Source organism: Ambystoma mexicanum, chromosome 8 (genome assembly GCF_040938575.1).
Source record: "Ambystoma mexicanum isolate Mex_15411 chromosome 8, UKY_AmexF1_1, whole genome shotgun sequence".
Classification (NCBI taxonomy): Eukaryota; Metazoa; Chordata; class Amphibia; order Caudata; family Ambystomatidae; genus Ambystoma; species Ambystoma mexicanum.
This window is the reverse complement of record NC_090929.1, coordinates 1,078,475,620-1,078,497,229: the sequence shown is the minus strand read 5'-3', so window position 1 is coordinate 1,078,497,229 and position 21,610 is coordinate 1,078,475,620. Positions and strand designations below refer to the sequence as shown.

General features: G+C 46.6%; 1 long non-coding RNA gene across 2 annotated transcripts in view; it reads right to left on the bottom strand.

Annotated features, from left to right (window-relative positions):
• LOC138472747 (uncharacterized) overlaps nt 1–21,610 on the bottom strand; it is a 732,613-nt gene that overhangs the window by 212,404 nt on the left and 498,599 nt on the right. The gene's annotated exons all lie outside the window — the stretch shown is intronic.

The window sequence follows — 21,610 nt, the reverse complement described above, 5'->3', positions numbered from 1 at the left end:
TGACCTTGAAGAAACTACCTTCTCTACTAACGCAGCAATCACCAATGCCAAGAACCTACTAACAGACATCAACAAGCAATTTGAGGATTTCAAGACCGCTACCCTGAACCGAAAAATCAAAAAACTTCAGAAAGACACTAAAGAGTTTAACTTGGAAGTAATTTACCCTTACATCTCCGACAATTACCTAAACAACCTAAATCAGGGCACACCACAAGGTAACCGAAGGAATCGCAGAAGAGGGGTAGCTTTCTCGGGCTCCAGCAGAGGATCGTCCTCGGATGACCAATCTCGACAACAACCTCGGTCACAAGGCCCACCACCAACGAACTTTGGATATCCTGCTCCATCCCCATTTTTTCCTTTTTTAGGGGGTGGGGGTTTTGGCAACCTCCAATGGGGCCCGCCACAATGGGGGTTCCAACCACGCGGAGGAAGAACAAACCAACATCCCAGACGCCGCAGACAGAGATACTAGATCCACCCAAAGACCTTGAAAAAATTCCAATTTTCTATCTGGCTAACATTTTGCTGTCAGATGCAGAAACTTCACTGCTCACCAAGGGCTTATCCTTTGTGCCAACAGCACAGACTGACTGGAATGACTCCGAAATGGAGATACAGACTTTCTTAAGAAAAGTCAGACTAAGAACTTTCTTCCATGACCACAATTTGGAACCAGAGGAAACAGATGAAGACACTGGACTACATAATCCATCGTCATTCACCCCATCTGATGGCCAAATACCTATCGAGCTCTTAACATTTGAAAGATGCGTGCTGGAAGATTTTGATCGCCTACGAAAGAAACCCTACAAAACTAAACATAATATGTCTCTAGCTGAGAAACAGGCACTAACATCGCTACAAACCAACAAAAACATCATTATCAAACCATCGGACAAAGGGGGAGGTTAAGTGATCATGACCTTAGACCAATACAAAAACATGGCTCTAGCACTACTTAACGACCGAGAAAGCTACTCATTACTTCGCAAAGACCCTACTCGGGAAATATCACAAGAAATATCGGAATCTGTAAATTTTGCATTACAACGCGAGTGGATCTCGCAAAAAGAAGTGGAATACCTAGTAAAACCAGCTGGCAGGACCCTGTGCTTCTATTCTTTGCCCAAAATACACAAAGACTCCACAAACCCACCAGGACGACCGATAGTTTCAGGATGCGGCTCAATCATTGAACCACTATGCAAATTTGTAGACACTTTTCTGCAACCGATCAGCATTCAAACTCCAACCTACCTCCGGGACACCACTCATACAATAACCATCTTTGAAGACCTAGAATTTAATCCATTGGAATAACTGCTGGTTACTATGAACATTAAATCACTGTATACCAGTATTCCTCAAGAAGACGCAATTGAATGCATCAGGGAATGGCTCACCTTGAATCCTCCCGAGACCAGGACCCCAGTGAACTTCATTGTCGAAATCATGACGATTGCACTTCGTCGAAATTTCTTCACTTTTGACAACACCATATACCTGCAAACAAAGGGAACTGCCATGGGTGCAGCCTTTGCGCCCAGCCTAGCTATCCTGTTCATGGCCAAATTTGAGAAAGACTTTGTATTCTCCAACCATAACAACTGGAAAACCAACATCAGCCACTGGCACCGCTACATCGATGACGTCATTTTCATCTGGACCGGTAGCCCATTGGAACTTACCAACTTTTGGAACTCGCTAAACACCTGCAATTCACATATCCAGTTCACGATTGAACAAAGTAACTGAAATAAAATTTCTGGACCTGTCAATCCGCTCCAAAAATGGAAAACTAATGTGTGATTTGTATCGAAAAACAACTGCCCGCATCACTCTACTTCATTACACCAGCAACCACCCGGAACATACCAAAAACAATTTACCATATGGACAATACTTAAGAATACGCCGGAATTGTTCTTCCCCAGATGACTACAAGCACCATTGTAACGCTCACCTGATTCTCGCAGAGGCGCCGGTCTTGACTGGGCGACTACCGTAACTTCAAAGGTGATGTGCAGCACCCGGTTGGCTCTTTGGGCTGGACCTCTGTGCCCTGTATGCCTGACGTGCAGAGTAAGATGTCTGCAGATAGAAAATACGGGGTTAATGAACTGGGGTTATTGGGGTGTCCCTATCTGTTTCCCCTTCTCCTCTCCTGTAGACCCCCACAGGTTAACGCTCTCACCTTAGGTAAGTGAATGCCGAGCTCTCCATCTGCCTCGGGGCAGGGTGCTGTAACCAGTTTCTTCACTGGATAGGTAGCGCAGGCCTCTTGACTTCAGAGGACTGCTGTCCGTCGTTTACTGCACGAACGGTAAGTTTCGAGTAACTCAAATGTCTTTAAAGTCTTTAATAATGATGTCTCTTGTTTTGCAGGGTTCCGGCGATGGCGGATGACGGGCTGAAGTGAGTTGAAGATGGAGCCCGTGTGATGGATAGAAGCGCCTGGAAGCACGTAAGTAAGCGCTTGTTGCCAGCTTCACGATGCGCTCTAACTGTCTTTTTATTTTTCAGTTACAAGTTCGGAGCGGCTGCAGGGTGGCGGGATACCCACTGGGTTAGATTTGGAAAGGAGTAATGGCACGTGAGTATTAAAGTTCCCCAATGTCTTTAAACGCACCTTGTTTTGTCTTTCAGATGCGGGATGCAGCGCCGACGGCCTCCGGAGCGTGCGAAGAGTTGGTAAGCTTTTGTCTTTCAGATGCCGGAATGCAGTGTGAAGACCTCCGGAGCGCACGAAGAGTAGGTAAGCCTTTGCCTTTCAGATGCCGGAATGCTAACCTGTTCTTTCTTGTCTTTATAGGTGTTGCTGAAGACTGGATTCAGGATGGCAAGCCTTTTTCCTTAGGCCCAGGACCGGATGCAGAAGACACGATGAGCGTTCTGCTGCAGAGGGTGCAGAATAACGCAAAGCAAGATTCATCCACCGGGTGTGGTTTAAATAGCCTCCTGTAGTGCTTAGTGTGTCTCCTTCCACAGCCACGCCTAAGTAAGAAAAGAGTTCCTGGTAAGAAAAGAGTTCCTGCCTTCCAGAAGAGTTCCAGTGTTCTGAATCTAGGGAGTGGCTCCAGCCCCACCCAACAGGAAAAGTAGTTCCAAACAGAAGAGGATCAGAGGCTCAACTGGCAGGCAAGTAAGCAGCATGGTCTGCTGCAGGTAAGTCCACCCAAGCATTATGAGCCCGGCGCTTCCAGCGCTGGGACTGGGCATATTTATGAGCCTGGTGCCACTGGCGCCAGGACTGGGTCCAAAAGGTCCCAATTGGGACTGGTTGGCACTCGGAACCTGGGTTATGGATCTGCTTCCAAGGGAGTTGGGAAAACCCTGACCTTTTGGAAGCAGAGATCATGACAACCATGCTCATAGCTTGACCACACGCCTGAAAGCAAGAGGTTACCCTAAGAAACATCTAGATCAAGCCAACAAGAGAGCTCATAATTGCAACAGTGAAACTCTTCTCCAACTACAACGAGAAAATGCAGACCTATCGGATAAACAGCTTACATGTGTAGTCACCTTTGGAGCCCACACTTCGAAAATTAAACAGATCATCAACAAGTACTGACATATCGCTCGCCTTAATATGCCTGAGGACCCTGTTCCCAGATTTGCATATAAAAGAGGAAAAAACCTAAAAGAACATCTCGTCCATTCGCTGTTCTAACCGGTCTCAAACACCACCCGTACCCTTCGACCCCTGCAAGGACACCATCCATGTGGAAACTGTGTTGCCTGCAAATTCACCCAAAAAATGAGCTCCTTCCAATTTGGTACACGTAACTGGACACTCAGAGACCTGACAAACTGCAAAAGCCATAATGTAGTCTACTGCATAGAGTGCCCATGTGGCCTTAGATATATTGGCCAAACAACACGAGCCGTCAACACCAGAGTATCGTAACACAGGTCAAAAATCCAATGTAAAAACATAACTGCACCCCTGGTTGAACATTTTCTGGCATTTAACCATACTCCTAACAACATCCTGTGGTGGGTGATTGAAAAAGTCAAAGGAGGACCTCACATCCATCACAGCCTCATGAAAAAGGAAGCTCGATGGATTCACAGGCTGGACACATAACATCATGGCCTAAATGAGATTTTTCAACCCATTACATAACGATTACATAACGACTCTTAATGCTGGCCAAATACTCTCTCAACCCTATATATATGCATCATCACAACATGTCTTGAGTAACGTGACCGTGGCCCCCCCACCCCCCGGGTCGCACGGCAGTGATAAAATCAGCTGCCTAACTAGACATAATAAACAAGTTGCGAGATGCCAAATATACGCACTAGTCATCTAAGCATGGAATCAAACAAGCACCGATGCATTGAGCTGTGCCTGGTAACTTCCCTGATCTTGACTCAGCCTCTATTCCTATCATCAATCACAATTGCTAATATGCACTGATGCAGTACATTGTCTCGACTTACCGTCACAGTGTTTTAGTAATTGCAAGTGATGACCAGTATTCCCAACGGACTGGAATTCCTGAGTACTACTTCAGTAAATGAGGGGGCATGCACACCCGTGTAACATTTGTTTTGTCAATAATGACAAAATCTCCAGTGCGCATGCGTTGGCGTACCTAGCAACAAACAGCTCGTTCGCCCTGCGCTACGGATTGACCTCTCCTTCCGCATTCTTGGGAAGACACGTCTCGCCAACTCACCCGCGGCAGAGACCTCGCTGACTCCAGAAGCGGCGCAGCATGACTCTGCGCCTGAACCACAAGGTGAGCATGGGGCCGCTGGCTTGCACGCGTTCACGTGTCTGTCTGGCCCCCTGGCTAACGATATGTGTGCGCGCCGAACCAAGGGCAATTTTCCCGCACACCGCACTAATTCCTTAGCCCTGTATTTAACCTCGAATAAACCTGCACTAAACCAGCATGCAGGCACTACTCTTTAGACACTAACATGTCTATCTCTCTAACTAGCACTGGAACACAGGACGCTTTGTTCTTCTCCTTTGCTGCCGCATGATTTTAAGTTTAACCATTGCGGCTAGTGCTCACAGCACCAATCTTCAAACACCATGTTTAGGCTTCTTCCGAGGGCCACACAGTCTCCATTTGCTCACAATTTGCAAGCTGCCCCTAAACACACTGGCATGCTTTGTGGCACCCAGCTTGCAAATAAATAATATAATTTTTAATTTAATTAATTTAAACTTTAGTTTACCGCCTACAGCTAACTTTGATAGCGGTCTCTGTGCTCTATTTACCTAGTGACCTCTTGAGCAGTAACAAAACTACTGGCTCCCAAAATTCAAAACGGTCTAACCGTATGATTTGTCCATTCCACACAGCCTCGAGACTATTCGTGAACCTTCTGCATTTATTGGGAAGCCCGCCAATCCTGACCTGGTACCTGCATTAGTGGTCCCGGCACAAGACGGTCTCCTCTTTTCCAAAAAGCGTGGCCACACCAACGCGCTTGAGCTAATGCGCACCGGCAAGTAAGTTCACAAACCGGTCGCTATGAGAACAAACTCAGCCCTAACCCTAGTCCCATTGATTGGGATTCCCATGGTATTGTACCCACACACAACATACCTATGTTACCCCCTACAGGGTCCCTGATTCTCAGCCCTGATGAAGGCGGACTTTACATCCACTAACCACCGCCGAAACGTGACAACTACAGGGAACAGTGATATACCTGTATACTAGCCAGTTGGAACCTCTGCCACCAACCAGCTCTTGATCACGTTGGCTAACGATTGGATATCTTGCGTCAAAAGACCCTGCATCATTCATTGACTTTCGAAGGAAACACCTTTCAGCTAAATAACTCCTTTAGCACTAAATACGGGAACGCATGATGCAAAGAATTTACTAGCAAAACTACACGTGCATCTATAATTTGTTTCCCAACTTCGTATCAAATCTGAAGCATCATTTCTTTAGAGATATCGGACTTGATCATTTCACAAGATTGTTTTCAACTTGTTTCACAATGTGTAGACTGTCCCTTTTTTTAAATGTAAATAACCATTCACAACAGCTTTATATTTTGCATTTTATGTACTTACATGTTCTAGCTGTTCACTTTATACAGCAGTAAACATATTTTATGTATTGCTTGCATTTTTACATTTCTCTACAGATTGTCTAAATGCTTTGTTTGAGTTTGTGGTAATATATACCCAGTGGTTGATTCATTTAGTGATTGCTAAAATTAGGCAACACATGTTTCGCTTTTTCTAAACAACTTAAGAGTATAGGCCAAGTAGTTGTATTGACCTATTTCTCTTGACATTTTATGGTTACTATAAAACAGTAAAGGTACACACTTCGTTTCAGGGTTAAACATTCTGGACAGCCCATCAGCATTTCTATGTTGGACACCTGGCCTGTGCTCAATAGTGAAGCCAAAGCCTTGCAGACTTATGGACCACCTGAGAAACTTTGGATTCTCTCCCTTCATGTTCATTAGCCACTTTAAGGGCTTATGGCCAGTCTGCACAGTGAAGTGGGTCCCTCAGAGGTAGGGCCTCAGCTTCCTTAGGGCCCACACCACAGAGAAACATTCTTTCTCTACTGTGGACCACCTGAGCTCTCTGCCCTTAAGCTGGCGACTAATGAAGCCAATAGGGTGTTCCTTACCCTTCTCATCTACTTGTGATAGTACAGCTCCTATCCCAGTGTCAGAGGCATCTGTCTGCACAATAAACGGTCTTTGGTAATCAGGGGACCTGAGAACAGGGGCCTGGCACAAGGAGTATTTTAAGCCATTGAAGGCCTTCTCACACTCGTCAATCCAAGTTACCTTCTTGGGTTTCTTTGGAGTAGTGAGAGCAGTCAGAGGGGCAGCTATGGTACCATAGTCTGCCATGAAATTTCTGTGGTACCCAGTGAGTCCTAAGAAGGCTCTCACTTGGGTCTGTGTAGTGGGGGTAGGCCAGTATTGTACTGCTTGTACTTTACTGGGTAGAGGCTGTATCCTCCCTCCACCTACCTCATGTCCAAGGTAAACCACTGGCCTTGTCCAATCTGGCACTTACTGGCCTTTATGGTCAAGTGGGCCTTCTGAAGAGCCTGTAACACAATCCCAAGGTGTTTCACATGATCTTCCCAGGTGGCACTGAAAACTGCTATATCATCCAGATATGCAAGACAGAATTCGTCCAACCCATTCATCACATGTTTCACAAGGCTCTGGAAAGTGGCAGGTGCATTTTTCAACCCAAAAGGCATTACCCTGAACTGGTAAAGGCCCTCTGGAGCTGAGAAAGCGGTGTTCTCCTTGGCATGTTCTGCAAGGGCTAGTTGCCAATAGCCTGCAGTGAGGTCAAACGTGCTGAGGTACCTGGAGGCGCCCAAGGTATCCACCAGCTCATCTGTTCTTGGCAAGGGGGTGCATCTATCTTGGTGACAGCATTCAGAGCCCTGTAGCCCACACAGAACCTCAATTCAGAAGTACCTGATTTTGGAACCAAAACCACAGGGCTGGACCAAGGACTACTAGAGGGTTCAATCACCCCAAGATCCAACATGTTGTTGACCTCTGTCTTAATGTAAAACTTTACTTTGTCAGACATCCTGTATCCCCTACCTTTGGTAGGTACACTGTCTCCTGTGTCTATGTTATGTTTGCACCAAGGTGTCAAACCACGGGACTGTGATAACGGGGGGGGGGGGGAATATTGCCTAAGCAAACTTTTCACCTCAGCCTATTGATCAGAAGTCAGGTGAGGGGCCACTCGGACACCCTCAATGGAGCTATCTGAAGGACTGCCTTGGAATAGGTCAGGCAGAGGTTCAGAATCCTCTTCCTTAACATCTGAAGCCAATAGCAGTGCTGCGATTTCAACTCTTTGGATGAAAGCCTTCAGTCTATTTACATGGAACACTTTTGGAGCCTGTCCAGGCCTTCCAATGTCCACTAAATAGTTGACCTCACCCAGTGACTCCACCACTGTGTAAGGGCCGGACCATTTATCCTGTAAAGCTCTAGGCCTTATGGGATTCATGATCAGGACTTTCTGACCAGGTGTAAAGTTGATGAGTGAAGCCTTTTGGTCATACCAATGTTTCACCAGAGCTTGTCCTGCCTTCAACTTGTCACTAGCCAGACCCATCAGGAGTACCATCCTTTTTCTGAGCCCTAGCACATAGTCTACTACGTTAGTAGTGATGTAGGGCGTGGGCATCTCCTTTTCCCTCCTTGACTATGGCTAAGGGTCCCCTTACAGGGTGACCAAACAGAAGTTCAAAGGGTCTGAAGCCAACACCTTCTTGTGGTGCCTCTCTGTAGGCAAACAGTAAGCATGGTAATAAAAGATCCCATTTTCTTCTTTGAGGTTCTTCCAGAGCCCCTATTATACTTGTCAAGGTCCTGTTAAACCTTTCCACCAGACCATTGGTCTGGGGTGGTACGCGGAAGAAAACTTGTAGGTGACCCCACATTCTTTCCACATAGCCTGCATATACTTGGACATAAAGTTGCTGCCTCTATCAGACACAACTTCTTTAGGGAAGCCAATGCTAGTAAAGATGCCAAGTAAAGCTTTTGCAACTGACTTGGCATTTACAGTTTTCAATGGGATGGCCTCAGGATACCTGGTGGCATGGTGGACCAGCATCAGGATAAACCTATTGCCTGAGGATGTCTGGGGGTCAGGGGACCAACAATGTCGATCCCTACCCTCTCAAATGGTACCCCCCCCACAGGGAGTGGTACCAATGGAGCTTGGATTGTTGAGCCACTCTTACCAGATAACTGGCAGGAGGCACAACTCCTGCAGTGACTTTCTACTTGCACCCCCATCTTGGGCCAGTAGAAGTGTATGGATAACCTTTGCTTGGTCCTCTTAATTTCAAGGTGACCAGCAAGGGGCACTTCATGTGCCAGCTGCAGGAGGAAGGGTCTTACAATAAGGGGAACCACCAACCTCCTATGGTCTCCTTCTGTAGACTCTGTGGGTTCACTGTACAGGAGCCTACCTTCCCAATAAATCTGATGCTTCCCATGAGGTTCATCCTCAAGCTGGGAGCAGGCCTGTCTCCTTAGGCATTCCAGAGATGGACACTCATGTTGGCCTTTACTGAATTCTTCCCTGTCAGGACCACCTTCTACTAATAAATCATTTAGTTCAGGATGGTCATGGGGGTCCAATACTTCAGGCATCACCACCTCCTCGTCAGGTCCTGGTGATTGACCAACTACCACCACCTCAGTGGTAGGTGAGTTAGGGGGAATATGTTCTTTCCCTATTTTTGATTTTCTGACTCCTTTAGCCTTGGGTTTCCCCTTTGGCTGGGCATTGATCTTGACCAGTGCTGCCCTTGTTTGAGACCTTGTGCAGGGTCTGTCAGCAGTGTCTCCCACAAGCCCTAAAGCTCTGAGATCATTGCCCAACAAGACCTTTCCTGGGACACTCCTCTGAATGCTCACTGGAATCCTGACTGCTGTACCATTGTTAGTAAGATTTACAGGTATTACTGGGAACATGAGAGGTGGGCCATCAGCCAACTTAGTGGGCATCAGAGTAGCTCTGGCAACTTCCTCTGGGTCTACCAAGGTAGAATCCACTACAGTTCGACTGCACCCACTATCCCTAAGAGCTGGCTGGAGTATCTACTCCATTGATCAGAACACTGTCCTTAAAGTAGTGATTGGTGTTATCTGAAATCCTAGCATAAGCCTCTGAGACTTTAGGCTCCCAGGAACCCAGGGAAACTAAAACTACCTCAGCTTCTATCCCAGTGGGGAAGGAGTCTGAGGAGAAGGATGCCCCTGTAATCTCTTCTTCCTCATAGGAGGAGAAGGCCAGATTAGCAGAGTGGACCCCCCAAGGGTTTAACCTTACATCGGGGATCCCCCTTCACGTGGTCAGTTGATCCACAAGCAAAACAACATCCATTGGGTCTGTTTACATAGGGAGGCTTATTATAACCAGAGTTCAGTTTTGGAGGCTGACCTCCACTACCCTGTGAGTTCGCTTGTGTCTTACCCTTATTTTTCTTCTTGTGGACCTTATGGGAGGAAGTTTTATCAGTTTCCCCATCCTCTTTATCTTTGGACTTTATCCCCTCCTCCTGCTTACCAGGATGAGTCTTATCCTTATGGGACACTCTATGTGACACTCACAAATCTGCTGCAATGGCTAGTTTCTTAGGTTCTATCTGCTTTGAATCTGCCAAGTGCTGCTTAAACTCAGGGGAAGAAGATGCAAAAATATGTTCCAGCATGACAAGACTTATCATACCTTCAAAGGTAGAAACTTTAAAACCTTCAACCCAGCCAGTCAAGTTTTTTAAGGATTCAGTTACATAAGATAGCCAAGTACCACCTTCTTTCTTTTTATACTCTCTGAACCTCTTTAAGTATTGGGCAGGAGTCTTTCCAAACTTTAAGATGAGAGTCTGCTTCAACATTGCAAAATCTGCTCTCTCAGCATTTGACATTTCCATAATGGCACTGCAGCCAGAATGGGGCAGTCTGCTAAGTAACCCGGCAATCTTATCAGCATTGTCAACTTGTTGGACCTCACATGCATACTCAAATGTATTCAGCCAGTTCATAATGTCATTCTTTTCCTCATACACACTGAGCAGATCTTTTGGAAACCTTGGATGAGAGGAGGCCCCAGACCCATGTCCAGGACCCTTGGATCCATTGGCAACTTGAAGCTTGACCAGTTCCAACTGATGATCCCTGTCTTTTTGTTTTTCTGCTTGCTCTACTTTTAGTTTGGCCATATTGAACTCAAGCTCCTTCTGCCTAAACAGCAGCTCTTGCTTCTTGAATTCAAGCATGATCTCCCCATTAGCACTGGCAGAGGAAACATTAGACATTTCATCCTCCATGTCCTCATGGTTGCTGTGGATCAGTGCAGCAGTAGAACCATCAGCTCTACCAGTGAGAGCAGCCCCACCTCCTTCTGTACTGTCCTCAGAAGCTACAGCTCTAAGCTGAGCTTCTTGCCAATCTATGATTCTCTGGATAATTTCTCCTTTGGTGCCTTGAGAGGGGACACCTCTCTCAGCACACATCTTTCTCATTGTTTCGGATTTAGAAGCATTTGAAGTTAACAAGGTACCTGATTCCATACTGTTAGATAGGACTATGGCCTTTTAAAAGTTATACCACAACAATTCACTATGTGTCCTGGTCGAAATAACTTGAAGAGCCTTCACTTGTGTGCAACACTAGACATCTTCAGTCCTATCCCACCACTGTACACCAATTTGTTAAGAAGGATTTATGAACTCTGATCAGGAGGGGCAGAGGTTCAGAAGGCCAACCTAGTTTCTTGGAACAGGGACACCTCTGGACAAGCCAGACCAATCAGGGTAGCTATGGCAGGCGGTCAAGACTAAGTCTCAAGAGGGGTGAGGGTGACTGAAAGACCTCAATGAGCACACAAAGCAAGGACACATACAAATTACTTCAGACAGGTGTTATATTAAAAATATAGACAAATTTATTACAGGGCCTTTGCAACATAGACCATAGCAAAGAATCACAGTAACACTAAAGTAAGCCAATACATCACAACCCACACAATATATATACAAGACCATAGGGGTCTAAGGGATTATAAGCACAAAATATGTAGACCACCGAGATGGGGAGGAAACCAGGCAGTGCAGGTAATCTTTAGACCCAGTTCGACATCAGGAATACACCTAAGAGGCAGTCCAAGCCCTACGAAGAGAGGAGCCTTATGCTCAATAGTACATGCACGCGCTTGTACCAATGGACAAAATAGGGTCTCTTCAAGGGTCTCTAGCATCTCAGGATGGTGGATGAGGCGATGAAGAACAAGTTCCCACTATTCAAGCAGGACCGCCACTTGAGGGCAGAGGCAGTTTGAGAGTGCGGGATGGAGTCGCTATTTCGCAATAGCTGTGGATAGGAAAGGGGCCCTCAGGGGCCACTTTGTGCGTAAAAATGGGCTCCTGCGCTATGAGCCACCAGTTGTGGTAAGGATTACTCACCGGTCCCCGACGCAGGCAGACCCAAACTTCGCCAGTACAGTCCACTTCGCTGGCAGGTTCGAATGTGACAATCAGGACTTCTTGACACTGTGTAGTCTCAGAGATACAGCGAGGATTCCCAAAAGGGTCAGTGGTGATTTCTCCACTCCAGGAGGAGGAATCGGCCCAATTCCACTGCAGCAGGCTTCAGGGGCATGGGGGTCACAAATAAAGCGAACTTGCACAGGTCGTTGCCCCAGCATGGCAACACAGTAACCGCGGTTAATCAGGTCCGGGCGCATTCGTCTCACTTCAGACCTGGGACTGCCAAGTGTACGAAATTCGAGAGCCTCCTCGAAACGGCGGCGGTATCATAGCAAACGTCCCGTGTAAGTTGGTCAGCCCACTGGTTGGCCCAGGGACACTTCCGAAGAGGCCTACTTGTAGGGTTTGTTGAAGGTGCCGAGAATAGTTGATCCCACTATTCCAATGGGTCAAAGCGTCTTCGCAGACCTTTTAGGACGATCAGATGCAGAGGGGTCCCACAGGATGACAGCGGGCTCTGGGTGCCAAACCTTCCAGCGGGTCACCAGCGGTTCCTCGACTCGGCTTCTTGTTGTAGGATACTTGGCTCCTTATCCTTCGTTCGTGTGAACTTATGAGATCGACATGGTAGTGGTGTTTCCAGCCTCCTCTTATCCAAAGTTCCCTTCGTGCCAAAACGGAGAGGACCCAATGGGAGATCTGCTCACAAACACTCACTCCATATGTGGGCCAATCACGGACCACGGTGGTCCCAGGCATTCAGGACACTCCAGACTCTCTGGCACCCAGGATGCGTATAGGGAACAGACATCCCAGCTCACATCCTGGAGGCACACACATAAGGCATGCAGAAGCATGCAAAAGCACTGGGTTTCGCGGGAAAGTGCATGACAAATAAGGGCTTACCCGGTCGGCTCGACCTGGGGAAGGTGAAGGGGCAAGATGGCCAAAGGACAGGACAAATAACCTTGCGGCATGGCCATTTTGGTAACCTTGCGGCATGGCCATTTTGGAGCCAGGCCACCTATTTGTGCCAAGAGCGGTAAGCATGGTTAACATGGCAAGAAAGTGTTAAAAATGCATGAAAATGATAGCTGCTACCAGTCCTGCCTAGGACACATCTGCACAGTTCATAAAAAGTCCAGCGAGAGTTTCTAGTGCCTTTGGAAAGACTAGAGACCCAAGGGTGCTGTAAAGTAAGTTACATTGCACTCTTGTTACATGTTGCACAAAAGCTGCAACATGAGGAAAGGACTAAGGGAAACAAAGTCTCTCAGTACTGATTGTCTTAAGGGCATGTCAGTTTCCCCATAAAAAGTGAGCGAAAGCCCAGAGGAGTGCAGCTGAGGGCTGTGCTTCTCTGGCAAAGTCTAGATCAGGGTGTAAAACAGCAGCAAAATGTTTGGGGGTTGACACATGGAGGGAAAATTACATACAATTATGAAATCTTTCCTAACAATACCTGAATCACACCAGCCCCCTCATCGACCCTCTGCTGGAAGTTCGAAAGAGGGCAGACAAGCTGCCTACAGACAAGACTAACAGTGCTATCAGGTGCGGCCTATGAAGAAACTGTAAGAGCTTGACAGCGAAGCTCTAAAACGGACGCTGAGAACTATGCCTCTGTTTGGGGCCGCCCGTACAGACAATGCTGATGACCAGTTTGATGAAGTTAGACATGTGCAAATGAAACAATGGTCCTTGAAGGCCAAATGTATATTGATCACAGATTTCACATGTGTTGCAATAGCTCTGATATTCCTGTTATGTTATTTGGAGCACTTACATCTGCTTGATACTATGGGCCTCATTACGACCCAGGCGCTAAGTGTTTAACAGCGCCGTAAAAGGCTGCGGCGCCGTTAAACACTTAGCGCCTAATTACGAGGTCCCTTTGCGGGACCCGACCTTAACGGCTGGTTTTACCAGTCGTTAAAGTAGGGTGCCGCAAAGGGACCTTGGTGCTAAGTACGGTGCCGCAATTTGCGGCACCGTACTTAGCGCCTTCCCCATTCCCATTGAGCCCTATGGGGCAAAAATGGGAATGGGGAAGGGCCCATGGTGAATGGGGAATTACCGCCCCGCCGACCTTGGAATGGGGCGGTAATTCCGCCATTCACCATGGCGGACCCCGGCATGGACCATGGTGCTAATAGCACCATGGTTTAGCGCCGGGGTCGTAATGAGGCTCTATATTACCAACTATGAGCACAACCACAATGGTTACCCCCACATGTCCTTTCTCATACTCTCCTTCCTCGGGACGTTAAACATAGAGGGTGTTATGACAACAACAACCTCTTGCTGATAATGAACACCACACCAGCACCGTACTTAGCGCCTTCCCCATTCCCATTGAGCCCTATGGGGCAAAAATGGGAATGGGGAAGGGCCCATGGTGAATGGGGAATTACCGCCCCGCCGACCTTGGAATGGGGCGGTAATTCCGCCATTCACCATGGCGGACCCCGGCATGGACCATGGTGCTAATAGCACCATGGTTTAGCGCCGGGGTCGTAATGAGGCTCTATATTACCAACTATGAGCACAACCACAATGGTTACCCCCACATGTCCTTTCTCATACTCTCCGTCCTCGGGACGTTAAACATAGAGGGTGTTATGACAACAACAACCTCTTGCTGATAATGAACACCACACATGCCATCCTGAACAAAACACACTTCTGGGTTTGCTCATATCTACCACAGCATGGGGAAAGAGGGCTGGGTTGGTACATGCATCCACTCCCTCAGGCTACTGCCTGTTATGCCTCTCTTAGGGCGTTATTTTTTGGAAGATGGAATGATAGTGCTACAGGGAACTTTGATGGTGCTAACATTAATGACTTTGAAAGACTTGTATTGACACTATTGGGTTGTGTGATATTTTCAGACAAAAGCAAACCAAACATTGCATCCACCAGATCTGTTGATAGGCTTTCCAGACCCTATCAATCTATGATCACTTTCAAGATGGCTCCCATGGGCAATAGGGATGCCATACCACCCTCCTACACAATAAACCATAGCCCACACTCTGTTCTGTTTTGTATGTGAAAAAATGGCACTCGCCAAATGGGCATCTTTGATCGGTGCGCAAATACTGCTGTCTTAGGGCATGAAGACAGATCATTGTACATAGAGGGGTTCCATTTATTTCGTATGCAGGGATGAGGCATACCCATGGTTACCCAGAGATTAGGGAGGTACCTGCTACTTGGGGATACTCTTGCCAGGAGTATATCTTGCAACAGACTCTGAAATTTCCAAACTACGCCCCAGGTGACAGACAGATGGTGATACAGCCTAGGAAATTTTTGGGGATGTGGCAAAATCTTTTGTACCCTTCTGGGGACAGGCTATCAACTCATACAACATTAGGAGATTGGCCAGAGTCCTGGAGAAGACAATCAATGAGACAACAGACATAGTCCCTCATTACAAGTCAGGCGGTGGACCATGGTGCTATTAGCACCATGGTCCATGCCGGATTCCGCCATGGTGGATGGCAGAATTACAGCCCCATTCCAAGGTGAGTGGGGCGGTAATTCCCCATTCACCATTTGCCCTTCCCCATTCCCATTTTTGCCCCATAGGGCATAAAGGGGATGGGGAAGGCGCTAATTACGGCACCGTAAATTACGGTGCCGTAATTAGCACCAAGCTCGCTTAGCGCCTTGGACTTTAACGCCTGCAAAAAGCAGGCGTTAAAGTGTGAATCCGGTGTTAAGGGTTAACGGCGCCGACGGCGCCGTTAAACCCTTAACGCCTGACTTGTAATGAGGGCCATAATGTATAATATGACATTAGAGCAAAAGGCAATCAGGCTGGTAGCCCTTCAAAATAGGCTGGTGCTTGACGTAATCCTGGTGGAGCGTGGTGGTGTATGCAAATTAGTGTGGTCCGCGTGCTGTGGTTTCGTACCTGACTCCTCCCCCACAATATTTAAAGTGATAAAAAAGGTTGCATCTACTAAGTAAAGAAATTCATGTCCCCAAGGGTGATTGAAACATTGGTGGCTGGTTCTGGGACATGCTAAGATCGTGGGGTTGGAAGATATTGGGCCTCATTACAACTCAGGCGTTAAGGGTTAACGCCGTCGTTAACCCTTAACCCCTGATTCCAATTTTAACGCCTGCTTTTAGCAGGCGTTAAAATCCATGGCGCTAAACCGCCTTGGTGCTAATTACGGCACCGTAATTTACGGTGCCGTAATTAGCGCCTTCCCCACTCCCATTATGCCCTATGGGGCAAAAATGGGAATGGGGAAGGGTAAATGGGAAATGCGGATTTACCGCCCCACTCGCCTTGGAATGGGGCGGTAAATCCACCATCCACCATGGTGTAAACATAAGTTTACACCATGGTGGTAAAGTCGGTGTACTTATCGCATGGGTCGTAAGGACCGCAATTGTCATTTTTGGCCATAATACTCAGTATGGTACCATTCTGTTGTTGCTGGGTGCAGTGTCTACCCACCATTTCACCATGATATGGGGTAGCTGTGCGCAGTCTGTCACAAAGATCAAGCGGAAACCGAACTGTCCCAAATCACCAACAATGCAATGGTAGCACAAGATGACACAATTAAAGAATTCATGTCCATTGACATTTTCGATGAGAATGATTCAGGTTGTTCCGATGACAACAGCTCAGACACTTCTGATGAAGATGCAGTTTTTGGGTCATTCTTTTGGCTTAGGCCAAAAGGAGGCTTTGTAGAAATGTAAATGCAACTATGTCGTCTGATTATATATATATTGGCCTAAGCGCACTCGGATCACTTTTGCATCATGAAACAATGTCGCAACATGTGAATCTGAAACCATTGCTTGAGAAGCCATTTTGTTTAAGGACGCCATTTTGAGGTTTTGTTCTGCTCTATGCTCATTGCATATATATATATATATATATATATATATATATATATATATATATATATATATATATATATATATATATATTTTATGGTTTTCAGCTCGAGCACAGTAACCGACCGCTGCTTGAACTTGGAGTTGCTTACATAGTTAGGAATGCCAGGCTGCCACATGATTTGTTTTGTCTTATAATGAGAGAACGGAAGTTCTGCCCAGTGGCTTATGGTCCACAGAGTACTCCAATTTCATTGCAGACCCCGAAGCCAGTCACCACCTAGAGACTACGCAATCCGCCCAACATCAATGCATAAACTTGCTTTAGTACCAGATATCTGTCAATGCATTTGTCTACTGTCCAACTCTTTCTAGAAACTACGTGTCACATTTTGAAATTAGCTGCTTATTCCTGCCTTCAGCCAAAGTGATATATTTTGAATTCAGCTGTTCTTGTCTAAATGCCATATCTTGAACCTAGATATTCCTTCTTTTTAGCTCCTGTTTTAGTCAAAGAGCCATACCTTGATTTCAGCTGCTCTGGTTTTTAGTCAAAACGCCATATTTTGGCCTTTAGCCAAAGTGCTATATTTTGAACCTAGCTGTTCCTGCTTTTAGTCAAATTGCTATATTTTGAACCTAGCTGTTCCTGCTTTTAGTCAAAGTGCTATATTTTGAACCCAGTTGTTCCTGCTTTTAGTCAAAATGCTCCTGTTTTAGTCAAAGAGCCGTACCTTGTTCTCAGCTGCTCTGGCTTCTAGACAAAACGCCATATTTTGAACTTAGCTGTTCTTGCTTCTAGTTAAAGTGCCATATTCTGACCTCAGCTGCTCACTCTTGCTTTTAGTCAAAATTTTACACTCTGAATCCACGTATTTTAGCACCACTGCAACATCTCCAATCTAGCTGCCTACACCTGTCTCCAGTACTCCTACTACATCACAGACCTTACCACTCAGTATGTGTCTACTCATTATTAACTTGCTTGCCTACCTCCTGCTCAACTTCTATAGTGCATTACCGTCTAAGATGGCTCTAAACCTGCCCAATACGCAAGCCGCTACCAGACTCAACAACCAAGCACTACTTCTTCATCCAAACGCTCTGCAGCTAGTGCTACCTACCAGTCTCCCTCGCCCCACCTTAGAGAGGAACTTAGGACTCAGAGCCAGACTAGCTAAAATCTAAGAGCCCCTTGCCACTCTGAATTCCAGAACATGGCTGCCCCGACCCAACTCTTCCACACAAACCACCAACTCCCCACAAAACCCTCACCCCACAACACTGCATAACCCCCCCAACCAGGGTACTCCTAAACACACTCAGGACAAGCGACACGCTACCACCCTTAAAAACAAACTACTACATCCATAAATATAGACAGCCCCAAAATCAAGGGAGCCTTGATCAACGCCAGATCGTTAGTGGCACATGCCACAGAAATTGCAGACCTAATCCTTTTAGAAGACCTCGATCCCCTTGCCATTACTGAGACATGGCTACACCCAGCAGCAGGCCTTATGCTCATGCTGGCAGTCCCAGATAACTACACTATCGTAAGACAAGACCGCCTCCTCTCCAGAGGAGGGGGGATCGCCATCATCCACAAGTGCAGTCTTACTATGAGACTTGCCACCACCACTGACGCACCATCATGTGAAACATTAGCAGTTAAAATTCCGCTCACTAATACCCAAACCCTCAATATCTTCCTAATCTACCGCCCACCAGGCCCCATCGGCACCTTCGATGAAGACCTCAACTCCATTCTATCCAGCAACTTCAAAAGCTCCACCCAAGCTCTCACCCTGGGAGACTTTAATCTGGTATACAACGACCCAGAAGATAAACATGCTAGCACTATAGTGAACACCCTTACCGAATTAGGCTTCGCGCAGAGATGCACAATGCCCACACATGTCAAAGGGAGAACACTTGACTGGGTAGCCGACTCCAATTGCCTAGTGAATATCACTAATATCTCACCCCTAGCCTGGACTGACCACCACCTGGTATCATTCACGCTCTCCACTGACAGACCTCCACCCCCACCGACCCTCAAGGCCCCACCCACCCTTACTAGGAATAAAAAAAACATGACAGCAGAAAGACGCATCCCCAACCTTCTCCCCACTCTCAACTCACTCTCTGACAACCTGGATCCTGAGTCCTTGGTCGAAGAATACAACAAGATTCTGGCCTCCTCGCTGGACCGTATCGCCCCTCTTAAACTTAGATCCAGTAAACCTAAAGCGCACCTCAAAAAATGGTATACACCTTTCCTCAAAAATCTAAGACAGCAAAAAAGAAACTGCGAGGCCACATGGAAAAAAAACCTTCAGTCCCAAACAAACTCAAACTTTCCAAACTTGCTGCACTTTACAAAAAAGAAATGTATCTAGCCAAACGAGCCTCCTTCGTCTCCCGCATATCCGAAGCTAAATCTAACACAAAAGAACTCTTCACTATCCTTAAAGAAATAGAAACCCCTATAGTACCCATTGACACCTGCACAAAAGATAAAAACTGGTGTTCTGGAATCCAAAACGCCTTAGCGCATAAGATCGCGACCCTTCAAAGCAAAATCTCCAGCAAACGGGCATCACTGATTGACACCCTCCAAACTAAAATTCCAGACAAGCCCATGCCCACAGATCCGACCCGTTTCCAGTTCTCCAAAGTCAACACACTCGAAGTAGAAAAAATTATCTTGTCCTTGAAACCTTCTAACTGCCAAGGCGATCTGTGCCCCGCACAACTCATTAAAGACGCAGCCCGCGACCTCTCCCCTTTCATCACAAAATTGATTAATGCCTCCTTCACCACTGGTTCCATCCCCATCAACTTAAAACAATCTTGGGTACTTCCACTACTGAAAAAACCCACACTCAACCCAGCCATACCCACCAACTACCGACCCATAACGACTGTTCCCTTCTTACTAAAAATTCTGGATACAGTTGCCTATTTACAAATACAGAAGCACCTAGAAGAACACAATCTCCTAGGATCCAGACAATCTGGGTTCCGTCCCCAACACGGGACCGAAACCGCACTCATTGACCTGAAAGCGCAAATCAACACGATCAGAGATGAGGTTCAGGCTGCCCTACTACTTCTCCTCGACCTATCTGCAGCGTTTGATTTGGTTGATCATTCTGTCCTATGTTCGCACCTCGACACCTCAGCTCACTTCTCCCCTGAGGCCATCACGTGGATCAGATCCTTCCTTAACGGCAGAACCATGAGGGCCTTCTCTCCTGTGGCGGCAGCGGACCCCATACCCATCACCTGCGGTGTACCTCACGGTTCCTGTGTCTCCCCCACACTCTGCAACATATTTACCAAGCCCCTTTTCGATGATCTGGATCATCTCGGTATCACCTACACTAACTACGCAGATGATACCCAGATCCTCCTTCCACTTTCTGGAGATTATGGAAAGGATTTGGCCTTGCTAAATAGGGTGTATATCATCATCCAGGCATGGATGGCCAAGCATGGACTATGCCTGAATGATGATAAAACAGAACTTATCATCCTAGGTACCACTTTCTGCCTAAAGAAACTTGGCCCGCTCTACAATTCCTTCATGATTGACGGGAACAACATCAAAGTCAGTCAGGAGGTCAAAACACTGGGATTCTACCTGGATACTAGCTTCTCCCTTAAAAAACAAGTAAGCTCCCTTGCATCTTCCACGGCATATACGTATAAACTAATCCGCGCCGCCAAACATTTCTTGTCAGACCTTAGCTGCCTGATACTTGCCAGAGCCCTGATATTGTCTCGCCTTGATTATTGTAATGCTCTTTACCCGGGTTCCTCCAAGGCCACCACCACAAAACTGCAAACCCTCCAGAATAACGCTCTCAGAGCGGCTTTGGGTATATCCAGAAGAGAACATATCACTAAACTTAGCCAACAGAACAACTGGCTTTCCACCAGAGATAAAATTCTCTTAAAAACAGCATCACTCATCCACAAGTCTCTCAATAATGCTGCATCAACTTACCTGATCAACAGATTCCACAGACATGCTTCCTTAAGACCTGCCAGAACAGCTTATAAAGACGGTTTAGTTGTTCCCCACTACAAACGAGCCTCAATAGAGGGCAACAGCTTCCAGGTAAAAGCAGCCACATTTTGGAACTCTCTGCCTCCTAACCTCAGAGCTGACCTCCCCTATCAGAAATTCCGCTCCAAGGTAATCACTTGGCTGAAATTGGCGACCCACTAAGACAACGAAGTGCCCAACACCACCCGCACACCTGCCTATAAGTACATTACAGCCTGCTTACTTCACCGTTGCCATGTATATATATTGTACCTACTCTTGTATTGCTTATTCTCCCTATGCACTGTAACTAAGCTTCGAAAATTCTTGTACAAATTGCGCCCGATGCATGTATATAATATGGATGTACCTACTCTTGTATTGTTATTTTCCCTATGTACTGTAACTAAGCTTAGAAAATTCTTGTAAAAGCTGCGCCCCGATGCCCACGGGCACATTCGCGCATTATAAATAAATAAACAAACAAACAAAAAAACCTTGAAGCTAAACATAAGCATGAGTAATCTGCAAACCCAGGTGCCGTTCTGTCTAGTTAGGCCATAATAGCAGGCAGCTAGAAAGAATGATACATGGCTATATGTGCTCCCCCACGGGAGTCGTTATTAATTTCTGCTTCAGAACGGTCTGACCTTAGTACAGGGAGATAACATTGGCTGGTAAG